General features: G+C 40.9%; 1 long non-coding RNA gene across 1 annotated transcript; it reads left to right on the forward strand.

The window, feature by feature from the left end:
• Positions 1–10681: 10681 nt before the first annotated feature.
• Positions 10682–11156, forward strand: LOC135578992 (uncharacterized). Its single transcript, XR_010471205.1, has 2 exons — positions 10682–10818; positions 10958–11156. It is a non-coding gene; the product is annotated as an uncharacterized LOC135578992 (long non-coding RNA).
• Positions 11157–11463: the final 307 nt, after the last annotated feature.

Raw genomic sequence — 11463 nt, forward strand, 5'->3', positions numbered from 1 at the left:
CACATTTACAAAGCAAGCCAAGGGGTCCTAAACAGGGCTCTTAGGGGATGGGAAAAAAAAGGGACTCCAGGAATTCATTCATCTCTCCAAGGACCTTAGCAACACCCACAGGAGTAAAACGGGAATCTAAACATTCCTGCATGAGACAAGGATCCTGGAGAAACCTGGGGGTTTTGGTTGGTTTGGGTTGTTTGTTTGTTTGTTTGTTTGTTTGTTTTTAATGGGAAAAACAAAAGGCCTTGGTCATCCCTGTTCTTGGCAATGAAATACATCGGGTCATCACTACCAATTCTATGGATGATTTTCAGTCACATACAACTTTTGACAAAGTTGATGATATTACAAATTTTATCTAGACAATTAATCACCTCACAATGGAAGAAGTATATCCACTACAGTGGCTGATGTAAATCCTGACCAAGGCATTAGATAGGAGGAGGATCTGTAGCCCATTGCAGATAGACAACTACTGGAGTTAATAGTAAGCTTGCATCTGAGTTACCTTTTTGCATATACATTTAGCCGTTTTTTACATTTTTTGGTTTGCATATACAGGAACAAAAACAAAACAAAACAAAACAAAAAAAAAAGGAGCATTTGTCCAGACTGAGTTTGGTAGATACGTCTGATTTAAACTCAGGTACCCAAGTGTGAAAACATGCTTGTATATGATCATATGCTCACACTTATAGCCAGTGTTGTATTCTGGAGCAAATAATTTGTAGTTGTATAATAAGACACTTTCAGGCGTATATATACAAGGTCGAAGGTCCAGTTGGATTATCCATTAACCTTAATATTGAATTTCTTACTTTCTGAGTGCCTGACCACGCAGTCTGAACCATGTTGAAGCCAGTTACTTGCTTAGAATAAATATCAACTTCCATGTGGATGCACAACTGCGTTTGTTTATTAGGCACCTTCTCCTGGATAATATTTGTCACTTTCCAGAGACACCCTAAAATAGGATTATATAATCACACTAACAGGGGAGCAGGGAATGGCCTAAACCCAGCAGTGGTCATTAAAATAAATGAGTCATAGTTCTTTATTACTTGAGAGGAGACTTTTTTGGAAGAGTGCTTTATGTTGGTTGGGCTCTGAGGCAAATGACATAGACATCTAGAACTACATGGCTTTAAATCCACTGGCTGTATTCATCAGGAGCCCACCTCTCTGGAAAGATCTTGAAGGTTTCACATAGTTTATCCACAACCCCAAGGCAGGAATCATTATTTTCAAACACTCCCTACAGATATAAGTTGAATCAGCACCTTGTAGTGATAGAGACTATGAATGACTGGAGCAGAAATAATATTAGGAGCAGGGAACAGAAGCCAGGATGAAAGCATTCTAGTCAGCAAGGAGCAAACTGGGAGCAAACATGATGTTAAGCCAAGCAGGAAAGTTTAAACGTTGATGGGGAGCTGCCTGCTTGAAGTTCTTCTCATGTCCTCTCTGCCTTCCTGGAGCAGCAGAGGTAAATAGACAGATTTTCATAGTTTGCATGTTGGGAGCTAAACAGGAGCTGAGAGGATTAATTAAAAGCTCTGAATCCACTTCAGCATCAGTCCCAGCAAAGCAAGTGCTGAGTAGCGAGGGCATTAATGCCAGCACACCGACTGCTGATAGGAGCCAGACTCTTTTGTCCTGCACTGTGCCCATGAATGAGTCTCAGCAAATCAAGTTGTATTCCACCTATATTCTCACCCAGGAAAAAATGACTGAACTCTGGAAAGCCTTGTTCAGGTTTCTGGGTTTATGTGAGAGATAGAAATGCCCTCTAACTCCCCCAAACTCCCCCCTTGCTTCCCAGGGAGCACAAACTCAGGATGCTGCAGGGCAATTAAAAGTCTTGCACTGCCGAATAAACAGTGACAAATTGCAGATTAAGAAAAAGCCTGTTATTTGTGTGAAAGAGGCAGCCTTTGCCGCCAAATGGATTCATCTGTCATTGCTACTGATTGCTCCTTTTCCACAAACTGTCCCCTAAGAAAAATGTAAATCCTATGTAAATCCTTTGTTATCATCCGACAATGTGCGTATCACAAGCTGCATGGGTTAGAACACAGGTCCATTTTTCTCTAGACTACGCCACTCCTCTTTCAAATTTCAAGGTCTTAATGTCTCAAGAGTGAGGTGGCAGAAGGCGTTCAAGCCCCCCTAGGATAGATTGAGCAAGGAAAGCCCTCACAAGAGGAAGAGAAGGAGAATCTCTTTATGGGTTTTGCTGTTGCAATCAGCCTCGCTGCAGTTTAGAGTCAGTTTATTCTCTTCAGACAGATGAATAGAGGCTGAGACATGGACGCAGAGCTCAGAAGAAGAGCATCTCCTCACGGTGAGGAGGAAGACATAAAGGAAGAGGCAGGAGGGAGAGAGGTACAAAGATAAATCATAGGGGAACTGTACAGAATTCACCTGCCAGACCATGTCCCTCAGTAGTTCATTCTCATCTTTGTGCCAGAGTGCCACATTCATGTCACATTGCATGGGTTATGATAGGAAAAATATAAAAGATAAATGTAGCAGCTCCATATTTACAGAAAAGCCAGCAGCAGCTAATCAAATGAATCTGAGGTCTGTGACACTGGACATTCAATTCAGAAAGATTTATCAACCATGTTTACTAAGCAACCTATGAAACACTTGACCAACCTGCCCACCAAAACCCAGGAAGCTCAGAGACATGTACAGGTCATTGAAAGATACATTAGCTTACATTCTCAGATAGCAGGGCAAAAACTGTAATCTATTGTCCAAATTCTACCCTCAGTACACTCTTGTGGCATCCACAGGTAGATTCCAGCCCTGTGAACATACCCTGGTTGGGATAACATCAGCCTAACTATCAGTCTGATGGAAGTCCTCCTAGTTTTCCAGAGGTCAGTACCCCTCTTTGAAAAGCCAGCCCCAGAGAGCTGTTTGTGGAGCTATGATTACAAAGAAAAGAGCGAGGTGTCAGGTGGGTTTAAAAACCTCAGCTTTCTGGTTTTTGTGATTACCTACTATAATAGGTTTATGGAAAATCACTGTTATCAGATAACAATTTCACTAATGCACACCATTATTAAGGATGATTCCTGACACATAAGTCCAGCCGAATCCACGGAGTTGCAGTTGTTGTTATTATTATTATTGTTTATATCTTTTGGAACTCAGCTTATTTTAAGGTCACAGGCACTCTGAGGTAACCCTGAGGTACCTTAAGGTTACTTCTTATGGTACAAATCAAGGTACCTCTAGCTTATGCTATATATATTTGGTGAACTATAGTAGACGTTTGTGTGCATTTGAAGGCAGTGGCGAGTTGGGGTGATTTGCCCTAATATCATCCTTATGTGGTTTAACCCAAGCTTGCAATACAACCATGATAACTGCTCACTCACTGCCCCTTTGTCCCCCCAAATACAGCAGAGAATTGAAAGATAAGGGAGAAACTTGGATTGATATAAATACAGTTGAATAAAATAACAAAATACTAATACACTACTAGTAAACATGTATATCTAAAATACAAAGAGAATATAAAATAAAAGATACTTGAGGCAATTCCTCGTGAACTCTGTCCACACCAGGAAACAACACCTGGTCCTAAAGCCGATCCTGGAAAGAGAAAAGAAGAAAAAAGGCAGAAAGGCCCAGAGGACTCTGCAAAGTGGCAGGACAGCAAAAGGCCAAACTAAAGAAAGCCCTGAACAGAACTGCCCCAAACAAGTCTCTGAGAGCAAAGAGAATGTGAGAGAGACTGGAAGATCCTGACTCTCCTAAAATATGAAGCATGATGCTAATGGGATGGAAGACTCTAACTGATCAGTCTGAACACCAGTCAAGCTCTGCCCTGTCTGTGTCCCCCTTCCTCAATGCCTCACACCTGTGGGCAGAGCTCAGAATGTCCTTGGCTGTCAGACCAGAGCAACTGAAAAAAAACCCAACAGTCTGTCCCAGGGTGTTATCTTCTTGTTCTCAAACTAAGTCCAAAAAATGACTGTGCTAGTTAAGAAAAATAAAGGTTCCTAAGTGCAGAAAGAAAATTGACTAATTTTCAGTCAAACCAGCACACATCCACAATTAAAGAGTTTTCATCTCACTCTCCCTGAAAGCTAAGAGGCTTTGCTGTTATGGACCACTTTTTGTGTAGTGAAGCAGACCTCAGTCATTTCACCATAACTCTCATAAACTGAGATCCACTATGCAAACAAAGAATGGAAGAGGCTCACCCAGTCATATATTCCTATCCCAGTTCTCAACCCCAAACACAACTGCAACAATCCTTTTCTTTTGTGTGTTGTTTTGGCCACATTGCCCTTCTTTGTGCATCCTTTCTCTGGTTATTTCACATCAAACATAAGCTACTTATCTGCACCTTAGAGGTTCTTAGTAATTCTGATTTGGTGTCTTTCATGGGATACACCATGAAAAACTGAGCAGGTGTCGCACTGGAGAAGAGCAGTATCAGAAAAATCATGTTTTCTTTTCCACACGTAGATTTAGAGAAGGTTCCAATATCTTTATTCTTTTTAATGTTGTTAAGCAGTTTCTTTTTTTTTTTTTTTTTTATGGTTAGTACTGTGTCTGAAGGAAGAATTTGACCTCCTGCTAATTAACTAATATCATCAGCAGGGTTTCTCTTTCATCAAAGCTTTTAACCATTTCTGCAAGATTCATCATGCCTGACAACCCTCAACTATTTCTGCCACAGACAAGTGCCATCTGTATGTTGAGTCGCCTATGAACAACAACAGTGACATGATACAACACAGTGATGCTGCGGCTGGGAAGAAAGCAAAATTTTTATGCCTTTTTGGACATCTCTGTTTTGGCAGATGCAGAAATAGACCCATATCAGCCAAAAGTTCACATTGGTCTACCAGCCATTTAGTGATGATACTGTGCACAGACACAGTATCGTGCCTGCATGCCTCTGCAGCTATTATACAGTTACAGGCTAACTCCAAACTGAAATTGCTGCAATATTTGAAGAAAACATGTCATACTTCTTTTCAAGAGTCTGTTGTTCATAAGAAGTTCATAGTCCAGCTGTAGATAAACACGCTACACAGGCACTGCCGACACAGATGGTATCAGCAAGTCCTGTCTGCCCTTATGGATGGCAGATCCAAGACTGCTCAAGAGAGAAGCTCAAGATGACAGATGCCACCACAGGGCACTGAAAGATGCCTGTATGGTCATGTCAGGCATCGTACGGGTGATAGGTTGTAGAATTCATGCCCAAACATTAGCTCAGCTTGGACACAAAACACCATTTGGCTGAGGCATATGTAAACTCAAGGCTTAATTCAAAATGTACTTAATAAATGTATCCAGGGACACTGGAGACCATATTCATAAAGGTATCTGTGCACCTTCATCTGTACACAGGCACCCAGTGGAGTTTGCAGAAGTGACTGCAGAGAGGTAATTATGTACCTAAAATCCTGCTGATTTCAGTACCATTGAAGATCTCAGAATTAGTGCCTATATCCATGAGACTTTGGAAATCTTTCCAAGCTATCCTCTCCATTCTAAGAAGTCTAAATATCTCTAGTAATCTAATCCTAGTAGTCAGAGAAAACAGATGGCACAGCAAGGTACTGAACAGGGTTCTCTCAAATGAAGAACTAAACACCACGTCCAAGAAAAAGGTCTTATGTCTTATTTTTTTTGGTGCATGGCCCCAAAATGGAAACTCAAAGTGCGGCATTAGGCCCTTATGCTCTCTCTACCTAATGCGTAAAGAGCATTAGTTATCTCAGAGAGTGGAGCACATCCATTCACCTCCTCTCTGGTCCTGCTACAGCCTCAAGCCTGGAGGCTTAAAACAAGGAAGTCTGCCACAACCGGGAGCAGCCCTGGGGCGAGACTCCATCGTGCATCGGAAGCCACTGAAAGTAAGCCAATTTGGAAATGCTGAGCACACAGGGTGTGCCTGATCTCCAAACCGTCCTCAGGTACATGAATCAGGTCTGTAAAACAAAATATCTCCCTCCACTTCGGTTCCAGAGGGCCGAGCCCACTCCTGAGGGGAGACATCTGGAAGCACTCAGAAATGAGCTTTGCTCACTCTTTTTGAAAGGCAGACCAAGACAGGGGTGCATTTTTTTTTAATCAGGAGACGAGCTAGCAAAAACGCTGGCCCATGAAGTGAGAAATCTGGCTTTGGTGCCTTCTTCAGCCTGGAGGGATCCAAACCACATTTCCAACCTCCCAAGAGAGGGCCCAAACCAACGGGGGTAAAGTGAGGTTGAGATTGGGGAGATAGGATGCGCAGCCGCCTTTTCTTCTTGAAGCTGCACAGAAATGCATTCCGGGGGGCATGAGGAGATCAAAGAAACCTCCCTTAACCCAGACGCACATAGACCACCACTCAACAGTCTAGCGGTTAGACTCTCAGCTGGCTGAGCTCTGGGTTAGAGTTGCACTAGTTAATGCCTATTACATGAAAAGCAATCATAGGGGAAAAAAGAACAGAAACGCATCTTGCAGCAGGGAGAGGGTTCTTGTATCTCTCCTTGCCTCTCCTTCCCGGAGTTGCCTGTATCAAAGTCTCAGGAATCGGGGAGCTACAGAGAGTTTTGGGATGTCATTTTTGACAGGGGCTATGTGATTCTGTGGATTTCTTTGTCATTTTGTTGGTTGTGGTTATGAACGAACCAATGAATGAAAACATAGGTCAGCTCACCAACTTGGTGTTACAAGCCCAAGAATGAGATGTAGTAAACACCATTACAGATTAGAGGCACGTAAACATCTGTGCACATGGCTTTTGACTTTTTCTGCAATCTAACAGTAAGCAGGATTTCTTTCCAGCAAGTTTTGTGGGGGTTTTTTCCCTTTTTTGCTGAGACAATATTTCCCAGAATCACATAAGAGAGAGGGCATCTGGTCTTGCTTGAACCATGCAGTGGGTCCTGTACCTGGGACAAAAACCCAAAGATGCTCCCAAAGCATGAGACTCCCAGTAAGTCTCCACTGACAGACTGGGCCAACCTATCTGACTCATGGGGCAGGTGAGGAAGGACAGGGCTGCATTGCCAGCACACAGGACATCTGCTTGTCCATGTGGGATCAAGTGGTGATGGTGAGCTGGGTTACTCTTAGGCTCAGTCCTTGAGACTTGAAAGATCAATTCCTTTCTTACCCCACAAACATCCACATTAATTCACTGCTTTTCATGGCTCTAACAAGTCAAAGACCTAATGCTCCCTTTACTAATGAAAGATAGGATTAATACTCGTGAACACATCCCTCGACTTCTTCCTCCCTTGAGTCCAGGAGGAGAGGAACTGGTCCAGAAAATTCTCTTTCACTCTTTTTTTGTGGGCATTTTTTGGCTTTATTTATGATTTGAGGCTGAAACAAAGAGAAGTTGTTAGTCTGCAGCCCAGCCAATATGAAGAACTGACAACTGCAGTCAAATTCTCTAAATATATCCATGTAAATATATTTGCACTTACCAGTGTGGGCACTGCAGATGGAAACATTGGCTGTGTAAACATTAACAACACAGTTTTTGGATGTAAAGCCCTGAAATGCTTGTTCATTTTTTTGTTAGCACCAATGGAAAGCCTTCATGTTGTACAGGAGTGTGTGTTTTCATATATCCACCATATCTAGAGATGCCCTGGTAGCTCTCATGTTTAACAGAGAGGCTCCCTAAACACAATCTCTGGCCTTGCCGCCTACACTAGACTTTTAGGCATGGAAAAGGAGCAAAGCTAAACCATCCTCTCCAAGGTGGAACATGTCTAAGCAGTTTATGGCCTGGAACCCAGAAATTCCCATGGCTGTGATACGCATTCACACGCTTTCTGAAACAAAATTTCTCTTACTATCTGTGCATTTTCGCAAATTCTCCCTATCTCATTTTTCAACATTTACATCTATCACCATTCATCTTGCAAATTAAAATATTTCTGCGTGACACCCTGACACACAGGAGAGAAGGAAAAAAAAAAAGGCGTTTCTCAAAGTAAGAGAACTACAGAGCTTTTCAAACTTCCTGTTTCATAGCACTGATAGAAAAAGTACACTGAGTTCCTATGAAGCACCCTCCTGACATTTCCAGACTTATTAGCCAGTTTTCACACTGACTTCAATCAACCTCTTTAATCCTCCAAGGAAAGAGCATTTTTAATTCACCGATTGGCTGATAAGCTTGAAGCCAAAAAATGATTTACACGTAGATGAATTGTGCTTACAAGATGGAACTTCGAGCATTAGAAGCGGATCTGAATTTCCTATCTGTCATTTTATTTGCCACATTCATTTTTGCTCTGCCATTACCCTTGCTGATTATGATCTTTCAGCGCTATTGGGCTCCTGCTTCCACAGTTTTTAATCTGCCTTTAATCCCATAGATTTTAAATATTCCCCGGCACCGAGAGACTGGAGGCAATTAACTGCCCTTCTGATGCTCTCCTTATCAGTTGCCTCCTTGTATCTCTCAGAAGCAGCCTCAAGACACTTCCAGGCTGACAAATACTACCAGCATTTCTGATGAAGCAGCCGCAGCAAATGCAATGTGAAGTCCAGCTGCGTAACCTGATTCTAAAAAATCTAGTCATGCAAAAAAATAAATAAATGTAGCTCAGGCATCTAAACTCCTGTTCCATTTTGACTTGACAGAAATGGAAATAAACAAAGTATTTCTTTAAGTTTTTAGGTTGTAGGTTGTTCGGGTTTTTCCTCCGGTTTTGTTTTTGTTCCTTTCTTTCCTTTTTTTTTTTTTTTCCCTGAGAGGTAATTTCTGTCGCTTCCAATCTGATTGCTGTCTCAAATTGAAAAATGAAGCCTGTTTCCTAGATCTGTCCGAGCACTTCTGATGCCCAGAAAACAGATCTGCTGGACAGCCAAAAATCCTTGGGTCAGAATCCACATCTTTTTGTTCTCAAGCACTAACAATGAAAAATCGGCTGCACTAGTTCACCCACCACTAGTTGATGCAGTGTAAATTTTCCTACCTTTCTAAGGGATGTCCATGCAAATCTGGACTGTGTAAACTCAGCTTTACGCATTTTTCCACTACATCAAAAATTTGATACTACAAATGAAGAATCAAATCAGTGACACAGCTCATGAAAACAAGATGTTTTTCAGTAAAGACCATCTGTTAAATCACTAATATATATATTTACATAGCCCTTCAAGAATGCTAAACTTTCACCCAAATAGGACACACAGCAATAGCTGCAAAACACACAGAATTAAATGCATAGGGCCCAATTTTATGTGGCTTTGCACTTAAGGAAAATAATAACACAACAAAACAAGTGAAAGTTGTTATTATTTTCTTCTCCTCTGTGGAGGCACAAATTGCTAACTGTGACTGAAATTTTAAAGATAACTAGTTTTTCTAGTAGCATATATATATATGTAAGTGTATATTTATACTTATATACCTATGTGTATCAGTACCACAGGTATAGACAATTTATACTTCATCTTTAGTGATAATACTTTTACTATAAAAGACAGGAATACTCTACTTGATTCTTAAAATTACCATTACTGCAGCTTTGTAAGCTAAAAGTATTGCATGAAGTGGGAAATTTGCCCAAAGTAAAAATTCTCATTCTCGCCTTGTTCCTGTGATAGCTAAAAATGGCTATGTGGCATTTATGATTATCTATTTATTATCTTAACTTCCTTTTTCCATTTATATGCCCAAAATAAAGGGAATAGTGTGTGGTAGAGGGGGGGAAGAGGAGACAAAAGCCCTGATGAGGAAGAAAAAAATTCACAGTTCATTTTTTGTGGAATATAAAACCATCAGTACTTGGCCAGAGCAGATGTCTTCCCAGCTTAGAATTCCGTTCTAAGAAAGGCTGAAAGCAAATGCATGGAGAAGAACACACGAAAAGTGCAGGCACATGACAGTATTTCCCAAGTGCGACAGCAATTTGCAGATCGAGAATTTCCGAGCCAGAGTTCATGTCCTTGTATTTAACAACTTTAAATAGCTTTCTCTTCCACTAACTTCTCCTAAACCATGTAGATTTTAAGCATTTGCGATATCCTGTGACAGTGAGTTCGGCAGTACAGATACTTGGCAGAGCTGCTGATGTTTAGAGAAGATCTGCTGTGGTATATCACATCGTACTGGTTCATTCCAAGCACCGGTTATATATCAGATCCCAAAAAGGCACAGAAACACAAATTCTTGGAGTAAATGTTTATTCCTCTGTCTAATTGAGTGAAGGCATTCCAACTAAGTCAGAGGAACCTGAATGAGTCCTACTTGCTCAGTAGCTTATCTGAGGTTAGTGGATCTGCACTGATTCTCATTAGCGGAGAATTTAGCTCAGTATTTTATTTTCGAACATGTCTTACAAAATTACAAATTCCATTCCAGTCAAGCTGATATATTGTGCTCACAGCTGCAGGAGCTGAGCAATTAAATTGATAATATTTGATGATAGTGTATGTGTGGGGGGAGAACATATTCGATTTTGTTTGGCTCTCAAAACAAAGTCTCTGATTTTTGCAAGGTTGCAATTCTGTCTCTCCATGTGCAATTGAGCCTGTCTTTTCCCTTCCAAAGGGAGTGCCTGCATGCTGGAATTAAAATTTGTTCATGACTATCAGACAGCAATCTATGACCGATTTGTTCTCACAATCTTCAAGGCAGGTACAGAAGAATCAACATAAGAACAAGTTTTTCTTTCCGTATGCATCAGTTTGCAAGGGCTGTTCAGTAGGTCAACAGGTAGCTCGCTCTTTGTGCAATGAATTTTTGGTGTCTTAACGCAGAACACCTCAACAAATCCCTGGGGAGAGGTACTTTTCTTAGGTGGACACATCTCTCATGAGAACTGGACCGTGAGTAACATCTTCATTTCCCAGACCCCTAACCAAAAACTACTGGCCTAGACTAGATTCAGACAAACAATATCGAGGTTGAAGTACCTCATTTAAAATGTCTTTCTTTCCTTTGCTTCCTTTGCATTCCTGATTAAAGACAAGAAGAAAGCAGCCAACGGTCTACCTTGGATCCTGAGCCAAAAGTGCTCGAGTCAATGAAAACTCTTTCAGTTGATGCCATAGCCTCCAAAATGTATTGCCAGTGAGGTAGAATGACATTTGCATGGCTTGAGCTTTACTTGTTGTTAATCCCAGCTGTATATATTTACAGGCAGAATAAAACATATACAGAAAAACTTTTCTTTGCTCTATATTTGTGTAGTGTCTAATGTATTCAAAATAATGGACTTTGAATGTTATAGTAATAGTAATCATAATTGTACTGGTAATGCATAGTTCAGCTGAAGAGTTTTCTATCTGCAGTGACTGGCATTGTTTTCCATCATAGCAAATAATTGTAATTTCCATTACTTAGCATTCATTATTAGCAATAATAATAGTTGGGTTTTGTTGTTGTTATTTTAATTAGAGCCTGGGATAACAAATAGGTCAGCAATCTTTTAAAATAAATACACAAAATATTCATTGGGATCTCTTCTGAGC

This window comes from Columba livia, chromosome 1 (assembly GCF_036013475.1).
Source record: "Columba livia isolate bColLiv1 breed racing homer chromosome 1, bColLiv1.pat.W.v2, whole genome shotgun sequence".
Lineage (NCBI taxonomy): Eukaryota > Metazoa > Chordata > Aves > Columbiformes > Columbidae > Columba > Columba livia.